This window comes from Bos indicus, chromosome 11 (genome assembly GCF_029378745.1).
Source record: "Bos indicus isolate NIAB-ARS_2022 breed Sahiwal x Tharparkar chromosome 11, NIAB-ARS_B.indTharparkar_mat_pri_1.0, whole genome shotgun sequence".
Taxonomy (NCBI): domain Eukaryota; kingdom Metazoa; phylum Chordata; class Mammalia; order Artiodactyla; family Bovidae; genus Bos; species Bos indicus.
This window is the reverse complement of record NC_091770.1, coordinates 30002132-30023363: the sequence shown is the minus strand read 5'-3', so window position 1 is coordinate 30023363 and position 21232 is coordinate 30002132. Positions and strand designations below refer to the sequence as shown.

At 41.1% G+C, this 21232-nt stretch overlaps 1 pseudogene; it reads left to right on the top strand.

Moving 5' to 3' along the window:
- LOC139185948 (small ribosomal subunit protein uS15-like) overlaps positions 1-21232 on the top strand; it is a 30096-nt pseudogene that overhangs the window by 8213 nt on the left and 651 nt on the right.

The window sequence follows — 21232 nt, the reverse complement described above, 5'->3', positions numbered from 1 at the left end:
TTTCCTTTTGACTGTTGATTGACATCAGGGCAAAAATAAAATGATAATTTTGCTTAAGAATGGAGGTCAGATGGAAAAAGGAAATTTGAGAGTAAAGGGCATATCCTGGTGAAGGTGATAGAGAGGACATTGGAGCACAATGGACAAAGCTAAGGTCACTTTTCCAGGATCAGATCCGGAAGAGGGACGTTCCTCGAAGCCAAATCTCTCCTAGCCAGAGTTCTTTTGGTAAATGTTTAGTCTTTAAGGGATAAAATGTCCACTATTTCATATTTTTCCCTCTCTGACTCTGTTCCATTCTGAGATGGTGAACTGGCTAATAGAGGAGGAATATCACTTACATGACCACATGGCAGTGGAGGCGTTATTTTGACCCTTATCATGTCCTCTGACTTCTCACTGGCCTTGGTTGTAGAGTGACTGAATCAGATAGTTTCCTTAGCTAGAGACAATGGAGGGAAAGCAAGTCCTGTCTGACTATTGTGGTTGATGTGCTGGCAACCGTAACTGGAACCCCATCACCACAACTAGGTGTTCTTGGTCCTAATATTCCCCACCTCTGGATCTCTCTTTATTCTATCCCCCATTCTTTCCTAGTCTGCTGAAGCGCCCAGCTCCTGGCCCTCTCGTCTACCACCCCTCCTCCCCCCACCCCCCCCCACATACTGGCACTGATGTCTTCTGGTCTTCTTCTCCTAGGGCAGCAACTTTTGGATAGAAGTATACTTTGCACTGTGTAAAAAATAGCATGGTCTGAGTTCTTCAGGTTAGCCATTGATGTGTAAAGTAATTTAGAAGGTCTTTTTTCATAACACCAGGCTTTCACCATAATTTTTCTTTTCTTTTTTGCTGGAGAAAAAATAACTGAGCAATTATTTTTTTTAAAGCAGATTCCCATCCATCTCCTGAAGCGCTGAAACCTATTCTACAGTGGATGGTAAGTCCCACGACAGCAAGATTTAGAAAATACAGAAATATGTATGACGATTTTATATACATTCACACCCCATGTTAGACTCTCTTTTCCCCATACGCTTCATAAAAGAAAGACCTCATGAACCATTTTTATTTCTATATAGCTCCTAGAATAGTACATGGCACAGAAGAAGGATATACAAGTTTCCTGAGTGGATGGATAAATGAATGAGGTACAACTCCACCCTGCTTTAGTTCAGAATGACTAAATTTAGGTAGAAAATTATGCTTCTCATAAAAAACTAGGCAGAAATGAGTTTCAAGTCACCTAATTGTTATGTTTGTTCATGCCACTATTTTCTGAGTACAGAATTAACTGTTTCATCTAGTTATCGATCAACGTTACATAAAGCTAATGCGAATACAAATAATTCTTCAATCCCTGCCCTCTCCAAGGGAACTGCTACACATATAATTAAAATGATCAGATAAATGTGTACCTGATGTGTGGATGTTTTTAGGTTGAAGAATTTCTGGATGGAAGGTCAATTTTAACTAACCAGACTTGGTCTTGCATATTACACATTTTCGTTAACATTGTTGCTGCCCAGAGAAAAATTTCCCTCTGTTGAGCTGCTATGAGAATTCAGAATTTTTTTACTCTGAAAGTAATATGAACCTACTGTAGAAAAATTGAAAATTAACAAGAATTTTTATTAGAGGTTTTGGTGAGTGGGTGGTGAATGTACGCATATTTGGAGAAGCATTTTTTGCTACATCGGAAAGGTAGAGAGATTTGGAGGCCTGAGATGGGGAAGACCTGGAATTGTTGAAGCCAGAAACCAAGCTGTTTAGGTACCAGCTTATCTAGGTGCTGCCCAAGGAAGGACAACAAAAAGGAAAACTTATCTGGCTTGAGAGAAGGAAGAGATGAGGTATGGATTAGCCATGGTTCTCCAGAAAATCAGAACCGATAGAGGATATATAAAGAGACTTAGGAGGAATTGCCTCACACAATCATGGAGGCTGAGAAGTCCAATCTGCCATCCGTAAGCTTGGAGACCAGAAAGCTGGTGACGTAGTTCCAATCCAAGTCAAAAGGCCTGAAAACAGGGAAAACAGATGGTACACATTTTAGTACACTTCTAAGGGGGCTTCCCTGATGGCTCAGTTGGTAAAGAATCTGCCTGCAGTGCAAGAGAGCCAGGTTCAATTCCTGGGTCAGGAAGATCCTGGAGAAGGGCATGGCAGCAGACTCCAGTATTATTCTTGCCTGGAGAATCCTGTGGACAGAGGAGCCTGGCGGGCTACGGTCCATGGGATTGCAAAGAGTCAGACACAACTGAAGCAACTAAGAACACACACACCCACAATTCCAAGACCTGAACCAGAGAGCCAATGGAGTAAGTTTCAATCCTAGGGCAGGACACTACTGCTATCCAACTCAGGTAGTCAAGTAGTCAGGCTACTGCTGCTGCTAAGACGCTTACGTCTCCTGCACTGACAAGCCGTGGTCTTTATCACTAGCACCACCTGGGAGTCCAAGTAGTTAGGCATAGAGGGCAAAGTCTCACTTCCTTCACCCTTTTTTTGTTCTATTCAGACTCTCAACAGATTGTGTAACTGGGGAAGGGAATCTGCTATGGATTCAAATGCTCATTTCTTCTGGAAACACCCTCACAGACACACCTAGAAATAATATTAACTGGGTATCTGGACATCCCATGACCCAGTTAAGTTGATGTATAAAGTTAGCCATCACAAGGCACACTTAAAGGGACTATATAAAGGTCTATGAACTGCACAGTGTAAAACTGTCCTCTTTCTTATAAAATCTTGAGTAAAAATCAACACTTGGTCTTAATGGAATCCTAGGGAACAAAAGGGATATTGAGTCCTGTTTAGCAGAAGGTTCAAGGCTATGGCAGAACCATAGTCATAAGTACTAACATGGAAAAATTTTTTAAAGAAGAAAATATAAATGCCCTGTAATTCCACTTTATAGGAATGACTTCTATTTACCTTGTGGTTTTTTCCCCCTTCTTTTGCATATGTATGTGTGTGTATATATATATATATATGTGTGTGTACGTGAATATACAGGTGGCACTAGTGATAAAGAATTTGCCTGCTAATGCAGGAGACACAGGAGACTTAGATTCAATCCCTGGGTCCGGAAGATCCCCTGAAATAGGAAATAACAACCCACTCCAGTAACCTTACCTGGAAAATTCCATGGAAAGAGGAGCCTGGAGGGCTACAGTTGATGAGGTCACAAAGAGTCAGACACAACTGAGCACACACGTATACATATGCAATAATATTGGGACTGTATTGTATGGTATTTTATCCTACATTTTTTTGGTCATTATCAGTCAGTCATGTCTGACTCTGCGACCCCATTGACTGCAGCATGCCAGACTTTCCTGTCCTTCACTAACTCCTGGAATATGCTCAAACTCATGTCCATTGAGTCAGTGATGCCATCCAACCATCTCAGCCTTTGTCATCCCCTTTTCCTCCTGCCCTCAATCTTTCCCAGCATAGGGTCTTTTTCAATGAGTCGGCTCTTTGCATCAGGTGGCCAAAGTATTGAAGCTTTACTTTCAGCATCAGTCCTTCCAATGAATATTCAGGATTGATTTCCTTTAGGACTGACTGGTTTGATCTCCCTGCAGTCCAAGGGACTCTCAAGAGTCTTCTCCAACACCACAGTTCAAAAGCATCAATTCTAAGGCATTCAACCTTCTTAATGGTCCAACTCTCACATCCATACATGACTACTGGAAAACGATAGCTTTGACTATACGGACCTTTGTCAGCAAAGTAATGTCTCTGCTTTTTAAAATGTTGTCTACATTTGTCATAGCTTTTCTTCCAAAGAGCAAGTGTCTTTTAATTTTCATGGCTGCAGTCACTATCTGGAGTGATTTTGGAGCCCAAGAAAATAAAATCTGTCACTATTTCCATTTTTTCCCCATCTATTTGCCATGAAGTGATGAGGCCAGATGCCATGATCTTAGTTTTTTGAATGTTGAGTTTTAAGCCATTTTTTTCACTCCGTCTTTCACCTTCATCAAGAGGCTCTTTAGTTCCTCTTTGCTTTCTGCCATTAGGGTGGTGTCATCTGCATATCTGAGGTTGTTGATATTTCTCTGGGCAATCTTGATTTCAGCTTATGCTTCATCCAGCCTGGCATTTCGCATGATACACTCGACATATAAGTTAAATAAGCAGGGTGACAATATACAGCCTTGACGTATTCCTTTCCACCTTATATTAAATCATGAGTATTGAATATTATTAAATATGGTTTAAAAACATGATCTTTAGTGGCTGCATAATAGTTCATCAAAAGCATATATACCAAAGTTATTTAATTACTTCTCTATTAGAGATATTTATCAGTTTCCAACTTTTTATTAGTACAAGAACTCTAGCATTAATATCTTTTAATGTAAATTGACATATGTGCTTAATTGCTCAGTTGTGTCCAACTCTTTGTGACCCCATGGACTGTAGCCAGCCAGGCTCCTGTGTCTGTGGGATTCTCCAGGCAAGAATACTGGAGTGGGTTGCCATGCCCTCTTTCAGGGGATCTTCCTAACCCAGGGATCAAACCCAGGTGTCTTACATTGCAGGCAGATTCTTTACCATCTGAACCACAAGGGAAGCCCCTAAATTGATATGGGCTTCTACAGTTCTTTCCTTAGGATAGAGTTCAAGAAGTCAAAGTGCATGAAAAGTTTTGACTCTTGCTCTATTCTTCTATTTTGCCAAAACATCTTTCAAAGTGGGTGATTTATACTCTCATTAGCACAACAAAAAATTATTTTCACCTGTTTTTGTACTTTCTATAAATTAATAACAAGGTGTATACTCTTTGTGTCTAGTTTCTTTTCCATAATACATGTTTATGAGATTCATTCATGTTGTTGCATAAGGTTGCAGATTGTTTTCTTCTTATTGCTGTTAGAATTCCATTATGTAAATGTACCACAATTTATTTATCCACTGATGAGTATTTGGGCATTTTCCCATTTGGTATTATGAATACTGCTGCTATGTCATGTCTTTTGGAGAAAGAATTTGGTGTAGAATTGCTGAGTACGCACATATTTAATAGATAATGCCAAAATTGCTTTCAAAATGGTCATAACCATTTTATATCCCATCAGCAAGGTGTGAGAGTTACAGTTGTTTCACATCCTTATCAATATTTAGTATTGTTGGTCTTTAATTGTAGCCATTCTAGTAGGGCTTCCCTGATAGCTCAGTTGGTAAAGAATCCGCCTGCAATGCAGGAGACTCTGGTTCAATTCCTTGGTCAGGAAGATCCGCTGGAGAAGGGATAGGCTACCTACTCCAGTATTCTTGGGCTTCCCTTGTGCTCGGCTGGTAAAGAATCCACCTGCAATGCAGGAGACCTGGTTTCGATCCTTGAGTTGGGAAGATCCCCTGGAGAAGGGAAGGGCTACCCTCTCCAGTATTCTGGCCTGGAGAATTCCGTGGGGTTGCAAAGAGTTGGACATGACTGAGTGGCTTTCACTTTCACTTTCATTCTGGTAGGTATGTGACACTATCTCATTGTGGTTTTAATTTGATTTTTCCTGATGACTGATACTGATGCCTTTTCATATGTTTCTTAGCCATTTAATATACACTTTCATGAAGTATCTATTCAAATTTTTGCTCTTTTTTCCTACCTAGTAAGTTGGATAAATACGTGCAAATATCTTTTCCCACTCTTTAGGTTCCTTTTTTTTCTCTCAATGGTATCTTTGTGTGAATGGAAGTTTTAATTTTAGTACAGTTTATCAATTGTTTTCTTTAGTGATTAATACTTTTTGTAACTGTTTAAATAATCTTTATCCATTCCAAGATCATGAAGATGTTCTTCTATGTTTTCTTCTGTATTTTTTTTGCTTTTCCCCTTTCATGTTTAGATCTGGATTCATTTGGAGCTGTTTCATGTGTATCATCTGAGGTAGAGGTTCAGATGCATTTTATTCCATACAAATAGTCAATTCACCCAGCACTATTTAATTGAAAGACCATCTTTTACCCTCTGCCTTACATTATTTGTTGCCTTTGTTGTAAATCAGGTGACCATGCTTATGTGGTTCTGTTTCTCTATTCTGTTCCAATGGTTGATTGGTTTGTGTATTCTTGAGCCATTAGAACCGTGTCTTAATTACTAGAATATCTGATAGTTTTAGTTTTTCAGCTGGTTTACAAGATTGCTTTGTTTGCCCACTTCTATATTGGGATACTAGAGAATTTTTTCTTATTGCTATGTAAAAATTCCTTTCTTGTAAAGCATATTAATCCTTTCCTGTTATATGTAAACGAATATCTTCCAAATTATCATTTGACTTTTGATTTTGTTTATAATCTTTTACCACAGAGTAGTATCAAATTCTTACAAGCTGAAGTCTATTGATATTTTTTATTTTCTCAACATTATTTTTACACTTACAATGTTTTCCCCCAATCTCCATGAAATTTAAATGTATCATTTTTATTCAAAATATGGAACATGTGTGCCTACACGAAAACAAATGCTTTCTTCTATAACGTAATCAGTTGTCCTCCCTTGTCTAGAGTAGGAAAATGAGGTTCAGGGAGGGCAAGAGGGCAGTCAGTCCTGCTTAAAATTAAAAACTGAGAGTTCTGAGAAAGCACTGGCTTACTGCCCTGAATCCCATCCACATGGATCAGTTACCCTTGGTAGAAAAAAAATATTGCCCCTATTTCATCTGATTTCTCTGGGAAGGTTATTGACCCAGTCAGCAGAGTGGATTGCCATGATAGTATTACAAGGAGTTGGTGGGTCTGGGTTCCCAGGGCTGGAGTTGAAGCTGACAGCCAGCCAGGATTACCTTGCTCCAGAAGTGATCAGCACTCATAATCAAGAGCCTGCTGGACAGGACACTGTTCCTGCCTTCAGAAGTACTGTCTCAACCCTGTGGTTCCCAGGAGGCTGCCTGGGAGCCACTGACCACATCAGTGAAATTTGTAAATGTGCCTGACCAAAGCAGCAACAGCAGCTCAGCTCACAGAATTCCCTATGTATACTGTCTCTTCTAGAAGCCCAAGAGGAAAGAAGATAGTTTTTCTTTTTCCTTTTTGATAAAACCAAACCATTGCAGATATTATTAAGACGCAGAGTAGAAGCCCAACCAATGAGGTAGAAATATGGTTTACATTCCAACTTTATTTTGATCCTACTCTCATTTTTTTTCTCTGCAGGGGAAATAAGGGGAAGCCATAAAACCCCTCTTGGCTCTACATGTGTTGTGCTTAGTCATGGCCAAAGAGAATTTTATGGGAATGTTTGCTGTGGGCCAGTGAAGCATTTTCTCTTTCATCGTTTAAGAAAAAAAAAAAAAAAATTAACTAAAACAAAATCTCTTAGCTCCTCCCACCAAAAAAAAAGAAAAAAAAGAAGAAAAGAAAATGAAAAATCCATGAGCTGCTTGCCTTACTATGAGAGTTTTTATAATTTAGTGCTTCCTCAAAATTAATGCATAGGACTGATTGCAGTTATGAAACATTGAAAACTTGGGCTTTTCAGCCACTTAATGTCCTGTTCAGCTATCCTTGGAGGAAAGCCAAAAGGGATTAAAATCTTCTGAAAGACTAAAAGATGATTATCTTCTTTGGCTCTACTGTTTGACATTAAATCTCTGGCTTTCGGAAAAGCTAGAATAAACCAGTTTCGATGGTGACAGCTTTTTTCCTTCTTCTTAAAATGATGTTAAATTATGTTCCTATATACACCTACAATCTCATATTTTAGATGAACTGCAATAAACTGCAGACTTTGCAGACTGTTGTTTTAACATTACAGAGGGAGCTCTACTGCCTTTCAGTGAGTTCCCCATCTACAACTAAAACCTCAAAATTCATACTGGAATTTCACCTTTTAATGAGATTTTCCTGGGATAAAAGGCAATTACTCTTAAAGGTTGATACTAATTATTATCTCAGCACAAATGACTTTACCAGGCCTTCCTTCCAGGGCTAGCTTTGACAGAAAGATGTTACATGCTCTGCTGGGAGCCAGTCTCCACTGAGCAGGGCTGAGCAGGGAGGTGGCAGGAGCAGGGAGAAGGTACAGAGCTGGCAAAAGACACACACTCAGGGTCCCTCAAGACTGCGAAGTCATCTTGCTCTGGCTCTGCAGAGGGAGCCAAAGGCTTTCAGAGACTGTGTTAAGACCTCACTCTTATCCAGCCACTCAGCAGCTGAGCTCTTCAAGTATTTGGACCTACTTTGTCTTTGGATCTAGGCAAAGACTTCCCTGGTGGCTCAGACGGTAAAGCATCTGTCTACAATGCAGAAGACTTGGGTTCGATCCCTGGGTCGGGAAGATTCCCTGGAGAAAGAAACGGCAACCCACTCCAGTACCCTTGCCTATAAAATCCCATGGATGGAGGAACTTGGTGCAGGCTACTGTCCATGGGGTTGCAAAGAGTCAGGCATGACTAAGAGACTTCAGTTCACTCACTAGGCAAAGACAGAAGTCATACTGTAACAGGAGGGAAAGGGGCAGGGCACAGTTTTTGAAAGAATGACATAGCCCAAGGGCACAACATAAACCCATTAGAATCAAATGGGACCAAGATGGCAGACAAGACAGAACTTGATCCTCAATCAGTAAGTGAAATGACACACCCAGAGTTGCCATGACAGTTCCAGTTCAGTTCAGTTCAGTTGCTTAGTCATGTCCGACTCTTTGCAACCCCATAGACTACAGCACTCCAGGCTTCCCTGTCCATCACCAACTCCCAGAGTTTACTCAAACTCATGTCCATTGAGTGGGTGATGCCATCCAACCATGTCATCCTCTGTCATTCCCTTCTCCTCCCGCCCTCAATCATTCCCATCATCAGGGTCTTTTCAAATAACTGAGTTCTTCACATCAGATGGCTAAAGTATTAGAGTTTCAGCTTCAACATCAGTCCTTCCAAAGAATATTTAGGACTGATTTCCTTTAGGATGGACTGGTTGGATCTCCTTGCAGTCCAAGGGACTCTCAAGAGTCTTCTCCAACACCACAGTTCAAAAGTATCAATTCTTTAGCACTCAGCTTTCTTTAGAGTCCAAATCTCACACCCATACATGACTAATGACAGTTCCAAGGGACTGTTAAAGGACCAAGGAGTGGGCAGTGATGCAGATCCTGGATATCTCTGCCCCTTCCCCAAAATAGTTGGAATAATCCTCCCACTCATTAGCATATGAAGTTACCCAACCTATAAAAACTAACCATGCCAAATTTTGGCACAACACTTGCCCTCTGCAATGGCCCACACTCTGTGGAGTGTGCTTCTCTCTGAATCTGAATAAATCCACTTCCTACCTATCACTTTGTTTCTCACTGAATTCTTTCTGTAATGAGACATCAAGAACCTGAGCTTCATTAGATCCTAAAACCAGGTACTGTGGGTTTTGGCTGGGTTTGAGCCCCAGCCACATGGGTTTGAGTCCCAAGCAAGGTTTTGGCTAGGTTCAAGTCCCAGTCACATGGATTTGAATCCCAAACTGGGTTTTGGCTGGGTTTGAGTCCCAGCACACAGGTTCACAATCACATAGGTTCAAACCACAATCATAGAAAACTAATCAATCTAATCACATGGACCACAGTCTCGTCTAACTCAATGAAACTATGAGCCATGTCATATAGGACCACCCAAGATGGATGGGTCATGGTGGAGAGATCAGACAAAATGTAGTCCACTGGAGAAGGGAATGGCAAACCATTTCAGTATTCTTGCCTTGAGAACCCCATGAACAGCATGAAAAAGCAAAAAGATAGGACACTGAAAGATGAACTGCCCAGGGAGCAGTCTCTCAGAGCTATTTGAGATGCTGCCTCCCGGGCTGTGGTCCTCATTTTGCCCCAAATAAAACTTAACTCGCAACTCAAAAAAAAAAAAAAAAAGATGAACTCCCCAGGTCAGTAGGTGCCCAGTATGCTACTGGAGATCAGTGGAAAAATAACTCCAGAAAGAACGAAGGGATGGAGCCAAAGCAAAAACAACACCCAGTTGTGGATGTGACTGGAAATGGAACCAAGGTTCAATGCTATAAACAGCAATATTGCATAGGAACCTGGAACGTTAGGTCCATGAGTCAAGGCAAATTGGAAGTGGTCAAACAGGAGATGGCAAGAGTGAACATGGTAGAAATCAGTGAGCTAAGATGGACTGGAATGGGTGAATTTAACTCAGATGACCATTATGTCTACTACTTTGGGCAAGAATCCCTTAGAAAAAATGCAGTAGCCATCATAGTCTACAAGAATCCTAAATCCAGTACTTGGATGCAATCTCAAAAATGACAGAATGATCTCTTTTCATTTCCAATGTAAACCAATCAATATCACAGTAATCCAAGTTTATGCCCCAACTAGTAATGCTGAAGAAGCTGAAGTTGTACGGTTCTATGAAGACCTACAGGACCTTCTAGAGCTAACACCCCCAATAAATGTCCTTTTCATTCTAGGGGACTGGAATGCAAAAGTAGGAAGTCAAGAAACACCTGGGGTAACAGGCAAATTTGGCCTTGGACTATGGAATGAAGCAGGGCAAAGGCTAATAGAGTTTTGCCAAGAGAATGCACTGATCATAGCAAACACCCTCTTCCAACAACACAAGAGAAGACTCTACACATGGACATCACCAGATGGTCAACACCGAAATCATATTGATTATATTCTTTGCAGCCAAAGGTAGAGAAGCTCTATACAGTCAGCAAAAAAAAGACCAGAAGCTGACTGTGGCTCAGATCATGAACCCCTTATTGCCAAATTCAGACTTAAATAGAAGAAAGTGGGGAAAACCACTAGACCATTCAGGTATGACCTAAATCAAATCCCTTATGATTATACAGTGGAAGTGAGAAATAGATTTAAGGGACTAGATCTAATAGACAGAGTGCCTGATGAACTATGGATGGTTCATGACATTGTAAGGAGGCAGGGATCAAGACCATCTCCAAGAAAAAGAAATGCAAAAAAACAAAATAGCTGTCTGAGGAGGCCTTACAAATAGCTGTGAAAAGAAGAGAAGTGAAAAGCAAAGGAGAAAAGGGAAGATATGCCTGTTTGAATGCAGAGTTCCAAAGAATAGCAAGGAGAGATAAGAAAGCCTTCCTCAGTGATCAGTGCAAAAAATAGAGAAAAACAATAGAATGGGAAAGACTAGAGATCTCTTCAAGAAAATTAGCGATACCAAGGGAACATTTCATACAAAGATGGGCACAATAAAGGATAGAAATAGTATGGACCTAACAGAAGCAGAAGATATTAAGAAGAGGTGGCAAGAATACACTGAAGAACTATACAAAAAAAGATCTTCACGACCCAGATAATCACGATGGTGTGATCACTCACCTAGAGCCAGACATCTTGGAATGTGAAGTCAAGTGGGCCTTAGAAAGCATCACTACGAACAAAGCTAGTGGAGGTGAGTTGGAACTCCAGTTGAGCTATTTCAAATCTTAAAAGAAGATGCTGTGAAAGTGCTGCACTCAATATGCCAACAAATTTGGAAAACTCAGCAGTGGCCACAGGACTGGAAAAGGTCAGTTTTCATTCCAATTCCAAAGAAAGGCAATGCAAAAGAATGTTCAAACTACTGCACAATTGCACTCATCTCACACGCTAGTAAAGTAATTCTCAAAATTCTCCAAGCCAGGCTTCAGCAATACATGAACCATGAATTTCCAGATGTTCAAGCTGGATTTAGAAAAGACAGAGGAATCAGAGATCAAATTGCCAACAACTGCTGGATCATCGAAAAAGCAAGAGAGTTCCAGAAAAACATCTATTTCTGCTTTATTGACATGCCAAAGCCTTTGACTGTGTGGATCATCACAAACTGGAAAATTCTGAGGAGAAGAGAATACCAGGCCACCTGACCTGCCTCTTGAGAAATCTGTATGCAGGTCAGGAAGCAACAGTTAGAAATGGACATGGAACAACAGACTGGCCCCAAATAGAAAAAGAAGTATGTCAAGGCTGTATATTGTCATCCTGCTTATTTAACATATATGCAGAGAACATCATGAGAAATGCTGGGCTGGAAGAAGTACAAGCTAGAATCAAGATTGCTGGGAGAAATATCAGTCACCTCAGATATGCAGATGACACCACCCTTATGGCAGAAAGCTAAGAAGAACTAAAGAGCCTCTTGATGAAAGTGAAAGAAGAGAGTGAAAAAGTTGGTTTATAGCTCAACATTCAGAAAACTAAGATCATGGCATCCGACCCCATCACTTCATGGCAAGTAGATGGGGAAACAGTGGCAGACTTTATTTTGGGGGGCTCCAAAATCACTGCAGATGGTGACTGCAGCCATGAAATTAAAAGACGCTTCCTCCTTGGAAGAAAAGCTAATACCAACCTAGACAGCATATTAAAAAGCAGAGACATTACTTTGCCAACAAAGGCCCATCTAGTCAAGGTTTTTCCAGTGGTCATGTATGGATGTGAGAGTTAGACTCTAAAGAAAGCTGAGTGCTGAAGAATTGATACTTTTGAGCTGTGGTGTTGGAGAAGACTCTTGAGAATCCCTCGCACTGCAAGGAGATCCAACCAGTCCATCCTAAAGGACATCAGTTCTGAATATTCATTGGAAGGCCTGATGCTGAAGCTGAAACTCCAATACTTTGGCCACCTGATGCAAAGACCCTGATTCTGGGAAAGACTGAAGACAGGAGGAGAAGGGGACGACAGAGGATGAGATAGTTGGATGGCATCACCGACTCGATGGACATGAGACTCCAGGAGCTGGTGATGGACAGGGGGGCCTGGCATGCTTCAGTCCATGGGGTCAAAAAGATGGGACACAACTGAGCAACTGAACTGAACTGAACGTGGGTTTAAGTCCCAATCTGGTAAATGGTTTTGATACCACTTCTACCCATGTGAGACAAGTTTTCATACATCTGACTCATGCTCAACTTCTATCAAACAATCTTCTATAAGAAATAACTGATTTTTAGTCCAATCTTTCCTAGAAAATGGAGAAGGGAATGGCAACCAGCTCTGCTATTCTTGCCTGGAGAATTCCATGGACAGAGGACCCTGGCGGGCTATAATCCGAGGAGTCACAAAGAGCTGGATACAACTGAGTGACTGACACTTTCACTTTCACTTTTCCAAGATAACCAAGTTTATAAGAATATTATAAACTAGGATAGAGATGTTTATTAGTGAATTATATCCTAATAATAATGATAAATACAATAATAAATATAATAAGTGCTTACATTATTTCCTTATCACAATGACTCCCATGAGGTAAATAATTTTATCTAAGGATGATATTGAAAATAATTAACAAGTGATATGGCCAACCAATCAAAACAGACAGCACATTGGTGTATACTGGCTGAAAACTCACTTGCTACAATCACCCTCATGTTACAGATTTGGGAACTGGGGCTTAAAATAGGGTAGTAAATTGTCCTAGGTTATACAAACAGGAGACCTGGGTTTGATCCCTGGATTCGAATGATCCTCTGGAGAAGGGAATGGCCTCCCACTTCAGTATTCTTGCTTGGAGATTTCCACAGACAGAGGAACCTGATGGGCTACAGTCAATGGGGTCGCAAAGAGTCAGACACAACTAAGCAACTAACACTTTTTTAATATATATACAAACAGTATGCATAGTAAAGGCAGGATTTTCTTTACATGTGATCTGACTCTAGAATTCACATTTGGTGTGTGTTTCTATAGGCCAGAGGGACTTTGTGAAACTGAAAGTTGCAATCTTGTTCCAATTTCTTAATCACAAACATGTCTGGACAAGAGCAATCCACTCATACCAATCCAAAAATACTCAAAACACAGGTGAGCATAGTTTTTCAGAAATATTTTAGTATGTTAACAGGAACATTGAAAGTAAATTCAAAGGAAATGTGAATTGCTTTGGCATCTCTCTAACTTGAGTCTCCCTTTTTCTCTCCCCATGGCTTATTCTCACACTTCCTTCTCCACTCGGGTCTCTGCTCAAAAGTTGCTTTATTGTGAGGCCTTCCTGACTACCGATAGGTTAATACAAGAGCAATGCTTGCCCTGCATTTCCTATCTCTCTCACCTTGCTTTACTTTTCTCCTCAGCATTTAACATCATATTACATACTAATGTACATAATAAACTCTTTACATAGAGAGCTTCCCTGATAGCTCAGTTGGTAAAGAATCCACCTGCAATGCAGGAGACCCCGGTTCAATTCCTGGGTCAGGAAGATGCGCTGGAGAAGGGATAGGCTTCCCACTCTAGTATTCTTGGGCTCAGTTGGTGAAGAATCTGCCTGCAATGTGGGGAAACCTGGGTTCATCCCTGGGTTGGGATGATCCCCTAGAGAAGGGAAAGGCTACCCACTCCAGTATTCTGGCCTGGAGAATTCCATGGACTCTATAGTCCATGGGGTCACAGAGAGTTGGACATGACTGAGCAACTTTGACTTTCTCTACATACTATATGTTGAATGTATTTATTTTTTATCTCTCCCAGTTAGAATGTGAGCTCCACAAAGTTAGGCGCTTTGTCTTGTTTGCTACTCTATCCTCAGCACCTAGAACAGCATTTACCAGATGATGGAATGAATACTGTTTGCAAGGCCACATGATACCATAGTAAAAGCACCGAATTTAGAACCAGAGGTGGGTTGGAATCTCAGCTTGGCCACGTACTGGTTGTGTGAACTTGGACAAGCTAACCAACTGAAGCCTCAGAGGCTGCAGGAAGAGCAAAGGCCCTGAGATGGGAGCATGCTGGACAAGACAGAGTGGCCAGAGTAACAGCAGCATGGAGAGAAGGCAGAACATCGTAAGAGATGAGACAGATAAAGGCTGAGGGGCAGATTGTGCGGGCTTGGTGAGATATTTTAAAGACTGTGAGTTTTCTTCTGGATGAGATGTGAAGTCAGTCAGAGGATATGATACAAAGGAATAACATTGTCCGTGTTAAGTTTTTTTTTTTTTTAAATTAATTTTATTTTATTTTTAAACCTTACATAATTGTATTAGTTTTGCCAAATATCAAAATGAATCCACCACAGATATACATGTGTTCCCCATCCTGAACCCTCCTCCCTCCTCCCTCCCCATACCATCCCTCTGGGTCGTCCCAGTGCACCAGCCCCAAGCATCCAGCATCGTGCATTGAACCTGGCCTGGCATCTCGTTTCATACATGACATTTCACATGTTTCAATGCCATTCTCCCAAATCTTCCCACCCTCTCCCTCTCCCACAGAGTCCATAAGCCTGTTATATACATCAGTGTCTCTTTTGCTGTCTCGTATACAGGGTTATCGTTACCATCTTTCTAAATTCCATATATATGCGTTAGTATACTGTATTGGTGTTTTTCCTTCTGGCTTACTTCACTCTGTATAATAGGCTCCAGTTTCATCCACCTCATTAGAACTGATTCAAATGTATTCTTTTTAATGGCTGAGTAATACTCCATTGTGTATATGTACCACAGCTTTCTTATCCATTCATCTGCTGATAAGCAAAAATAAACAAATGGGACCTAATTAAACTTAAAAGCTTCTGCACATCAAAGGAAACTATTAGCAAGGTGAAAAGACAGCCTTCAGAATGGGAGAAAATAATAGCAAATGAAGCAACCGACAAACAACTAATCTCAAAAATATACAAGCAACTCCTACAGCTCAACTCCAGAAAAATAAATGACCGTGTTAAGTTTTACAAAGACTGCTTAAGGACAAGGATAGAGGCAAAGAGACCAATTAGGTGGCTTCCGCAATAATCCAAGTAGGAAATGATGGTGATTTGGGTCAGATTAGTAGTAGCAAAAGTGGTGGAAGACTGTCAGATTCTGAATATATTTTGAAAACATAGCTAACAAGATTTGCTGACGTTTGGGTGGGGAACATGAGAGGAGAAGAGTCAATAATGATTCTGAGGATTTGGGGGAGAACTGTGGGATGAGCAGGTACAGGATGGGAAAACCACAAATTTGCTTTCGGTCCAGTCAAGTCTGAGAAGCTTATTTGACATCCAAGGAGAGAAGTCAAGCTGTCAGTGGGAAAGACAATTCTAGAATTCATGGATAGTTACAGGCTAGAGATATAAATTTGAGTATTGTAAATAGATAAATCTGAAGTTTTTGTCCTGGCTGCTAGTAAGAATCACCTAAGAGGCTTTTTTTTTAAATTGCTTTAATTGTGGTAAGATGCATGTAATATAAAATTCATATCTTAACCATCTTAAAAAAAAATACCTAGACTCCAACTCAGACCAATGGAAAGAGAATTTCTAGGTGTACAGACTGGGTACCATATTTTTAACAAGTATACCAAGTGTTTTGACCTGAGGAAATGAGAAGAAAACAAAAAAGAAATAGAAAAGGAACAACCTATGAAATAGGAGAAAATGAGACAAGTGGAATGTTCCCAAAGTTGAGTACAAAAAATATTTCAAGAAAATGGTAATGATAAACAATGCCAGGCACTACTGACAAATAATGTGAGAGCTGAAGAAAAATCATCAGACTTAGCAAAATGTAGATCACCATTTTCCTTGACAACCCCTCTTGGGATGAATTAAAGAGATATTTTATAATGATAGGCACTATCATATCATGTTTATTTATATTAAAAATAATATCTGGTAGTTGAAAAAATAGCACCTTTTGACATCAAAGACCATTAGAAGTCTTCAACCCTGATATGTCTTGTTCATGCTTCACCCATAGTCAGGACAGGGTCAGTTAGTGATTTGGTCCCTGCCTGAGTCTCCTGCAGATGATATGGACCAGCATATTCTTCTCTGGGCTAGAATGAAAAAGGAATCCTTCAACTTGATTACCAAGGAGATGGGATAATAAACTCACCCAGCTACTCCTAGTAGCTAGCCAAGCCAAAGTAAGGCAAAAGAGGACTATGTGTAAATAGGACAAACCAAAGCAGTCACTAAGAAAACAGAGCACTTCCTCTTTTTTTCTTTTTAATTTGAGAATGTGCCCTCATCTCTTCCCTCAACACCACCAAACAAATGCTTAACTTACATAATGTCTTAAAGGTTAACCAATTTGAGCTATGCCAGACTCTGAAACAAAAAGAATTCAAAGACTTGAGCTGTCCATTAAGAAAGATCTGCTGATCAAGGTCAAGTCCATGTCTTCCAGATGTTTCCTCCTGTCCTCCAGGATCACTTCCTTCCTGTTGACCCTGAATCTGCCCTCAATTTATTAATGAATCTGGTTGGAGGCATCCACTGCTTACCAAGAGTCTTTCTCCAACCCATGCTAAGGAGCTAATGCTTTTCCCATCTTACTTCCATTACCAAGGGACACAGGCTCTGATGTGGAGCAAGGATAAAATTAGGGACACAATGTAGAACATAATGTGGGGACCATATAAGGAGGTGATGTCAAAATTCTTATCTTCCATGTTATTCACTCACTTCTTGCTCTTTATCTCATCTGGATGCTGTATCTCATACAGGCACCTAGGGTTGCTTCCTGCTTCCAGAGTAGGATTTTGAAGGATACATATAGACTTCTCTATCAGGCTGAGAGGTCTTCAACAGCTCTTCTCTCCCACATAGTTCATCAGAACAGGAGATAAGACTGGAACCTGGGGCTCAAACCCTAAAGGGTAATAAAAAGGGGAATTTTCCTAGAGCAGATATTCTCAAACTTGGGACTATTTCTGTGGTATGGACTAAATGTTTGTTCAGTTCAGTTCAGTCGAGTACTCAGTCATGTCCGACTCTTTGCAACCCCATGAATTGCAGCACGCCAGGCCTCCCTGTCCATCACCAACTCCCAGAGTTCACTCAGACTCACATCCATCGAGTCAGTGATGCCATCCAGCCATCTCATCCTGTGTCGTCCCCTTCTCCTCCTGCCCCCAATCCCTCCCAGCATCAGAGTCTTTTCCAATGAGTCAACTCTTCGCATGAGGTGGCCAAAGTACTGGACTTTCAGCTTTAGCATCATTCCTTCCAAAGAAATCCCAGGGCTGATCTCCTTCAGAATGGACAGGTTGGATCTCCTTGCAGTCCAAGGGACTCTCAAGAGTCTTCTCCAACACCACACTTCAAAAGCATCAATTCTTTGGCGCTCAGCTATATTCATAGTACAACTCTCACATCCATACATGACCACTGGAAAAACCATAGCCTTGGCTAGACGGACTTTTGTTGGCAAAGTAATGTCTCTGCTTTTGAATATGCTGTCTAGGTTGGTCATAACTTTCCTTCCAAGGAGTAAGTGTCTTAATTTCATGGCTGCAATCACCATCTGCAGTGATTTTGGAGCCCTCCAAAATAAAGTCTGTCATTGTTTCCACTGTTTCCCATCTATTTCCCATGAAGTGATGGGACTAGATGCCATGATCTTCGTTTTCTGAATGTTGAGTTTTAAGCCAACTTTTTTACTCTCTTCTTTCACCTTCATCAAGAGGCTTTTTAGTTCCTCTTCACTTTCTGCCATAAGGGTGGTGTCATCTGCATATCTGAGGTTATTGATATTTCTCTCAGGAATCTTCATTCCAGCTTGTGTTTCTTCCAGTTCAGTGTTTCTCATGATGTACTCTGCATATAAGTTAAATAAGCAGGGTGACAATATACAGCTTTGATGTACTCCTTTTCCTATTTGGAACCAGTCTGTTGTTCTATGTCCAGTTCTAACTGTCGCTTCCTGACCTGCATACAAATTTCTCAAGAGGCACATCAGGTGGTCTGGTATTCCCATCTCTTGAAGAATTTTCCACAGTTTATTGTGGTCCACACAGTCAAAGGCTTTGGCATGTCAATAAAGCAGAAATAGATGTTTTTCTGGAACTCTCTTGCTTTTTCGATGATCCAGCAGATGTTGGCAATATGATCTCTGGTTCCTCTGCCTTTTCTAAAACCAGCTTGAACATCTGGAAGTTCACAGTTCACGTATTATTGAAGCCTGGCTTGGAGAACTTTGAGCATTACTTTACTAGCATGTGAGATGAGTGCAATTGTGCGGTAGTTTGAGCATTCTTTGGCATTGCCTTTCTTTGGGATTGGAATGAAAACGGACCTTTTCCAGTCCTGTGGCCACTGCTGAGTTTTCCAAATTTGCTGGCATATTGAGTGCAGCACTTTCACAGCATCATCTTTCAGGATTTGAAATAGCTCAACTGGAATTCCATCACCTCCCCTAGCTTTGAGGCCCACTTGACTTCACATTCCAGGATGTCTGGCTCTAGGTCAGTGATCACACCATCATGATTATCTGGGTCATGAAGATCTTTTTTGTATAGTTCTTCAGTGTATTCTTGCCACCTCTTCTTAATGTCTTCTGCTTCTGTTAGGTCCATACCTTTTCTGTCCTTTATCGAGCTCATCTTTGCATGAAATGTCCCCTTGGTATCTCTAATTTTCTTCAAGAGATCTCTAGTCTTTCCCATTCTGTTGTTTTCCTTTATTTCTTTGCATTGATCGCTGAGGAAAGCTTTCTTATCTCTTCTTGCTATTCTTTGGAACTCTGCATTCAGATGTTTATATCTTTCCTTTTCTCCTTTGCTTTTCACTTATCTTCTTTTCACAGCGATTTGTAAGGCCTCCCCAGACAGCCATTTTGCTTTTTTGCATTTCTTTTCCATGGGGATGGTCTTGATCCCTGTCTCCTTACAATGTCACGAACCTCAGTCCATAGTTCATCAGGCACTCTATCAGATCTAGTCCTTTAAATCTATTTCTCATTTCTACTGTATAATCATAAGGGATTTGATTTAGGTCATACCTGAATGGTCTAGTGGTTTTCCCTACTTTCTTCAATTTCAGTCTGAATTTGGCAATAAGGAGTTCATGATCTGAGCCACAGTTAGCTCCTGGTCTTGTTTTTGTTGACTGTATAGAGCTTCTCCATCTTTGGCTGCAAAGAATATAATCAATCTGATTTCGGTGTTGACCATCTGGTGATGTCCATGTGTAGAGTCTTCTCTTGTGTTGTTGGAAGAGGGTGTTTGCTATGACTAGTGCATTTTCTTGGCAAAACTCTATTAGAGTTTGTGTCCCTCCAAAATTCATAGGCATGCATGTGTGCATGCTCAGTCACTTCAGCCATATCTGACTCTTTGCAATCCCATGGACTTTAGCCTGCCAGGCTCCTCTGTCCACAGGATTCTCCAAGTAAGAATCCTGGAGTGTGTTGCCGTTTCTTTCTCCAGGGAGTCTTCCCGACCCAGGGGTCGAACCCGCATCTTTTATGTCTCCTGAATTGGCAGGCAGGTTCTTTACCATTAGTGCCACCTGGGAAGACCCAAGTGAAAGTGAAAGTCGCTCAGTGCTGTCGGACTCTTTGCAACCCCGTGGACTATAGGCAGTCCATGGAATTCTCCAGGCCAGAATACTGGAGTGGGTAGACTTTCCCTTCTCCAGGGGATCTTCCCAACCCAAGGATCGAAGCCCAGACTCCCCCACTGCAGGTGGATTCTTTACCAGCTAAGCCACAAGGGAAGCCCAAGAATACTGGAATGGGTAGCCTATCCCTTCTCCAGTGGATCTTCCTGACCCTGGAATCAAATCAGGGTCTCCTGCATTGCAGGTGGATTCTTTACCAATTGAGCTACCAGGGAAGCCCCAGAATTCATATCAGTCTGTTCAGTCGCTCAGTCATGTCCTGCTCTTTGCGACCCCATGGACTTCAGCATGTCAAGCTTCCCTGTCCATCACCAACTCCCAGAGCTTACTCAAACTCATGTCCATCAAGTTGGTGATGCCATCCAACCATCTCATCCTCTGTCATCCCCTTCTCCTCCCACCTCAATCTTTCCCAACATCAGGGTCTTTTCCAATGAGTCGGTTCTTCTCATCAGGTGGCCAAAGTATTGGAGTTTCAGCTTCAGCATCAGTCCTTCCAAAGAATATTTAGGACTGATTTCCTTTAGGATGGACTGGTTGCATCTCCTTGCAGTCCAAGGGACTCTCAAGAGTCCCTTGGTATCTTCTTGGTATTGGCATCTTCTCCAATACCACACACAGTTCAAAAGCATCAATTCTTCGGTGCTCAGCTTTCTTTATAGTCCAACTCTCACATCCATACATGACTACTGGAAAAAGCAGAGGTTTGACTAGATGGAGTTTTGTTGGCAAAGTAAAGTCTGCTTTTTAATTTGCTGTCTAGGTTGGTATTGGAGAAGGCAATGGCACCCCACTCCAGTACTTTGCCTGGAAAATCCCATGGATGGAGGAGCCTGGTAGGCTGCAGTCCATGGGGTTGCTAAGAGTTGGACACGACTGAGCGACTTCCCTTTCACTTTTCACTTTCATGCATTGGAGAAGGA